Source organism: Camelus dromedarius, chromosome 14 (genome assembly GCF_036321535.1).
Source record: "Camelus dromedarius isolate mCamDro1 chromosome 14, mCamDro1.pat, whole genome shotgun sequence".
NCBI classification, from domain to species: domain Eukaryota; kingdom Metazoa; phylum Chordata; class Mammalia; order Artiodactyla; family Camelidae; genus Camelus; species Camelus dromedarius.
In genome coordinates, this window is record NC_087449.1 from 3,473,464 (window position 1) to 3,479,667 (window position 6,204).

Sequence of the window (6,204 nt, forward strand, 5' to 3'; positions counted from 1 at the left end):
TATTATAGCTGGTTCCTTTGTAACCCTTAGCAGTTTTCCATGATGGTGATGTATCACAGTTTGCTGAACCAACTGTGGAGGGACGTCTGGGTCAGTCTTCAGTTTGGGGCTCTTAGAAATCAAGCGGCAACAGACGTGTGCGTGCAGGTGTTTGTGTTAACACAAGTGTTCACTTCCCTGGGCAAATGCTGGGTGGTGGTGTAGCTGTTGTTGCTGTGTGTCTTGTTTTTAAAGAGACTGTTAGAAGTTGCTTTCCCAAGTGGCGGCACCATTTCTCATCCTCACGAGCACTCTATGCCTGATTCACTTTCCCCACCTGCACACACACATTTAGGGGTGTCATTATTTATTTTAGGCATCTGATAGCTGTGTAGTGCCGTCTCGCTGTGGATTCAATTTGCATTTCCCTCATGGTTAATGATGCTCAGTATCCTTTTGTGCTTATTTGCCATCTGTGTGTCTTCTTTAGTGTTGTGGGACCTGTAGTAACCTGCTACCAACATTGTATGTAGAGACAGCATCCTCTCTCCCCTAGAAAACTGATCAGTGTGCAGATAAGGAGGCTGCTGCCTGGGTAGTTTAGATGCTGTCAAGCCAGGTCGCTGTGATGGAACCAGAGGCTTCCAATCCAGCTGACTCCGGAGGTCCCCTAACATCTTCTGACAGGAGCAGGCACTTTGACAACTGCAGAGGACCGAAACCCAATCACAGTAACAAAAAAGTGTGCGGTTTCTTTTGTAGGCTCCTGTAATAGTGATCTGAATACATATCTTTCATTCTTCAGTGACTGCTAAGGACCTTGAGGAAAGAGTCTCTATCTGATTTATCATTTAATTCTCACAGGGACGCATTGGAGGAATTCAAAACATTTTATTGAATAAATGAATGAAATAGATTTCTGCCATAGGTGAAGAAAAAATGGGGTACTCTGAAACAGTCTTTCTTTAATAATTTCATTCACTCAGCAGAGAGGGTTTGAGCGTGTATTTAAAGAAAGGCACCTGGTGAGGTCTGGACAGCAGGGAGCAAAGGGATTGAGATTCAACTCTCTCAGAAAACATAGATTTGACGGTGGAGGCAGAAATTAAACAGATTCCCACCAGTAGATGTGTTAACACTAGACTGTTAAGTATAAAGAAAAATTAAAGGGTGAGATGAGTAATTAAAAGAGGGACACCTGTGTTTGATTGTGTGGCGCACAAGCAAGGAAGGCTTCTTTGAAGAGCTCATTTGAAATGAATTTTAAAAGGTAATTTTGAATTATTTGGAGAGGATGCGAAAGGCAGGAGGAGAGAGAGGAAAAGAAAGAAGAAGAAAAAGGAGAGACAGTCGTGTGTTGGGAGGGGACGTTTCATATTTTCGTGCCGAAGGGATAGAATTTGAGCTTATGAAATTTCAGAGACATGAAAGAGTTTCCTAGAAAGTGAAATAGGTCTGAAAAGGTAGGTGGAGGCCAGAAGCACAGGTCTTTTTAGTCCTTTGGACCTTGTTCAGGCCACTCATTTTAAAACCAATCTAGTCTAAGTGGCATCTAGATAGTGGCCTGCAGACCCTTCTCCCCACTTGTAAAGGCAAGTGCTGGTCGGCACCTGCTTGCCTGTCTTTACAGCCGTGGGGGCTCACGGGGCAGCAGTTTCTGGGCCCTCATCAAGCATCTGTCAGAATGTGTCTGAGGCAAGAAATGTAGGCAGACATGTCTCCGCACCTTCCCCAATTGCCAGATCATCTCCGCTCTCTGCCTCTCCCTTTTGGAGAAGGAGGTTAGAGCCAGGAGAACATCTCCCCTTCTGGAATCCAGTCACTGGTCATCGAGACTGATGTATGAGAATTGCTTTTGGGAGAGGCAGTCCTCCCCCAGAGGTTCTGAGTCACCAGATCTAGAAAACCAGTATTTATAAAAAGCCTTGGCAAGATTCTTACATATAACCAGCACTGTGATTGTGTTTTAGGTATCCAGTGAGAAAGAAGTGGGGTTCTTATGCCATCTTCCCCTTTGGTGTGAAGCAAAGGGGAGAAAACCTTTCCCAGAAAGATTAAAGGAGCTTTCCTTAGTCATGTAATAGTTAATTTAAGTGTAACAGCTTACTTTGTTCCAAAACACCATTGTTCTTTTCCATTTATGAAAGTGCTGTGAATGGAATAACAGTGACAGGGTCTGTTTTTACATATTTCATTGAACATTGCACTTTTGCCCTAAATACCCAGTAGGAGACGTGATCCTGTGCCACTGGTACCAACATTTAAGTACATTGCAACGTCAGTTTTCTTAGTTCTATTTTTTCCCTTAAATTTTTAAATCTTTGATTAAATATCTGTCTTGGAAAACAGAGTGTGTAGTGTCAGGTGTATATGTTCCAGAACCCAGTTACCTAGTTCTGAATCCCTCTTCATTATTTACTACCCACCTGAGAAGACAGCGAAAGCCAGGACAACTTGTAGAGCTTCAATATCTTTATTTGTAAAATAGAGATCATGATAAAAGTGCCTTCCTCACAGGGTTGTTATGAGAATTAAATGAGCTAATACTTCAGAAAACTTACTGTGGTACCTAACACAGCAATCCTTCAGTTAATGTTAGTTATGCTTTTAGGAGACAGTGAGACTTTATATTCAAAAATAACCAGTGACATCACGGGTGGTCTTCCCTGACCGGAGAGAGGGAAACAGAACAGGGAGTGGTGTTGACTGAGTAACTACAAGGTGCCAAGCTCTTTGCCAGGCAGTTTAAGGATCTCATCTCATTTTTTTTTTTTGCAGCAGATTTGTGAGTTAAGAATCATTATTTAGAGTTTTACAAATGGAGACGTTGAGGCCCAGTAAAGTTAAGTAACTGAGAGCCACGTACCTAACAATCCCTAGAGTCACGTTTGCCTAATTTCAAAGTGCTACAGTGTTTCACTACTAAGCAATGTTTCCCCTCTGAAGGAGAGAAGAAAAATGTACAGCCACACATGTTTAGGTCGGCTCAGAGGGTGTTTGATTGGCATGTATCTGTGTGTTCTCGTTGACTGTCAGCGTCTGCCTTTGGTGCCCAGACCCATTCTCTTCAAAATGGCTGGTTTTGGAACCCCGAGCCACTGCTGCGTGCATGGACCACGTCTCAGACAGGAAGTTTTATCAGCTCCCAAACTGGATAGTAGACACTTACTTTGGTTTTCTAAAATTATTTAAAAAAATTTTTTTATCCACTGGATATGTTTACTCAATTTAGTCTTTAATACCACTATGGCCATTATACCTAGTGTATTTGATGTGTATACGTGCTGGAGGGGCCACATCTCATTTAGGACACATTGAGTCACTCAGGTTTCCATGTTGCATTGATCAGGTCTCCGCATTTCTTCCCAAGTGGCCCATCACTTAGGGCACAGCCATTGATAAAATCCTGCAGCGCTGGTCTCCCGTGTTGCTAGTTGCCTGATGTCTTACCCTCTGCCCTTCCCTCAGGCTGTGTGCCTAATCCCATTTCAGTCAGTTGACCAGTTCAGCCATCACCACCAGCAGGTCTCTCAAGGCAGTTGGTTAACTGAATGAATTGTTTTTTTGACTGAGCTGGTCAGTCTTCAGTTGGAGTAGAAAATTCAGTTGCCCACTGTAAACCTATTATATTAGCCAGGTAATACAAGCTGTAGTAGCCAGTAAGTCCTCAATCACGTTGGTTTAAATACATTTGAAGGTTATTTTTTGCTAATGCAAAGCTCATTTGGTAGCCAGTGTGGGAGTGGAGGGTTTTCAGCCCCACTCATGGACCGAGGCTGATGGAATTAGCAAGTGGTGCACAGAATTACTGTGGGCCCACCATCTCATTGGCAAAGGGGAAAAGTGAATGTGAAAGATTCATGGGAGGTTTTTATGGGCCAGGGCTAGAAGTGGCTTAATCACTCCTCCCCACATTTCACTGGCTAGAACTTGGGTACATGGCCATACCTAACTGCATGGGAGCCTGGGAAATGTAGTCTCTGTGTTTGCCTTGGAGGAAAGGAAAACTTAAGGAGCCAGTGTCTGAGACCGCTTTCACTTTAAGGAGCGAGACCTTGGGCTTCAGACAGGCTGGAGGAGCAGTCAGGATGTGAACGTGATCTCGTGATGAGTCCCCTCCTGAGGCCTAGTTGCTCACATCTCTGCACAGATACCAGGCTGTGAATTGTGGCTAAACCTTTCCACTGTGGCCTCAGCCTAATTTTCATTCTGGGTCACTGTCCCTGTGAGTAATTTCTCTCCTGATTCTGGCACTCTGGACCTTCTACTACTTGCTAACTGATTTTTTACCTCCACAAAGATGGACAAGAGAGGGATGCCCAGGCCTTCTCAGTGAGCCCTTGCTCCACTACCCTTTGCTGCCCTCTGCTGACCAGACCTGGAAATGATGAGTTGTATCTGAAACAGCTCCCTCTGAGAAGGACTTGAATAGCTGGACAGCTACTCCACAACAAAGAATAAAAAAGCCACATTAACATAGGTGGGAGAGGAAAAGACACAGTCGCACCAAAAACCCTACCCCTGGCATGGAGACTCACAACTGGGAGGGATCTCACAGTTACAGAAATTCTACTGGGAGGGTGAGATGATTCTCCACACAGACACCCAGCCCTTCACACCTGCATTGCAGAGGCAAACCCTCGAAACATCTGGCTTTGAAAACCAATAGGGGTTGTATCCTGAGGAACCACAGGGCTGTGGGGTATGGAGATTCTGCTTCTAAAGGGCCCATGGGCAGATTCACTCACCCAGGACCCAGGACAAGAGCAGCAATTTAAAAAGAGCATAAACCATATGTAAAGATTTATCTGCCATTCTTAAAACATGTGCTAGAGGGACAGAAGCTTGTTGGGATTTTCCCTATGGACAGAGGTGCCAGCTGGTGCCATTTTTGTACTCTCACGTTAACTTGCTAGCACTCACAGCCCATGCTGCTGCCACAGCCCACCAGAGGCCGTGGGCACACATCCCACCCCACCTGCACCGTTGCTGCAACCCTGCCAGAGGCAAAGGTTCAGCCCCCCATCCCGCATGCTGCTGCCACATCCTTGATGGAGGTGGTAGGCAGGGGTCCCACTCCTCCTTCCATGTTCCTGTTGCTTCACTGGAGGTGGCAAGTGAGTATCCTCCTTCCCCCACAAACCCCAAAGCCAGTGGGCAAATGCAGCCTACATGGGGGATGTCCTTTGAGTGCCAGGCTCTGATGGATGGCGGGATTGCAGTTCTGATCCATGGGTCTGAAACAGAGAGTCACTTCAAGAAACAACCAGGAAGTAGGGCAAAGTTAAAAAATAAGGCTCAGTGCTTACATGGAGTCACCCCTTCAAGACTGGGAGAGGTAGCTGTTTTACCTAACATCGAAACAGACACAAAGAGCCAAAAAAAGAAAAAAAATAGAAGAAAATATTCCATATGAAAGAACAAGATAAATCCCAAGGTTGGGGGGAAACCTTAATGAAATGAGGAGTTAAGTGATTTACCTGATAAAGAATTCCAAATAATGGTCATAAAAATGCTCGCTGAACTTAGCTGGAGTTTGGATGTACTCAGAAATTCAACAAAGAAAATATAAGTACCAAACAGAAGTCACAGAACCAAAGAATACAGTAACTGAACTGAAAAATACGCCAGAGGGGTTCAACAGTGGGCTTAGATAAAGTAGAAGAAAAAAAGTCACTGATCTGAAAGAGCAGTGGAACTTACCCAGTCAGAGCAGCAAAAAGAAAAAAAAATTAAAAAAATAAAGATAGATTAAGGGACCTGTGGGCCAACATCATGCTAAATAATATTCATATGGGGTTACAGAAGGAGAAGAGACAGGGAGAGGAGCAGAAAACTTACTTGAACAAGTAGTGGCTGAAAACTTCCCTAACTTCGGTAAGGAAACAGATACCCAGATTAAAAAGCCCAGAGAATTCCAAACAAGAGGAATCCAGAGAGACCCAGACCAAGACAAATTAGAGTTAAAATGCCAGAAGTTAAAGAGAGAATCTTAAAAGCAGCAAGAGAAAAACAACTTGTTATGTATAAGGGAACCCCCCAAGCCTAACAGCAGATTTCCAGCTGCAACCGTGCAGATCAGAAGGGAGGCATGGTATATGCAAAATGGTTAAAGGGAAAATCTTCCAACCAAGAATACTTTACCCAGCAAGATTGCCGTTCAGAATTAAAGGAGAGAGCAGGTGTTTTCCAGACCAGCAAAAGCTAAGGGAGTTAATCACTACT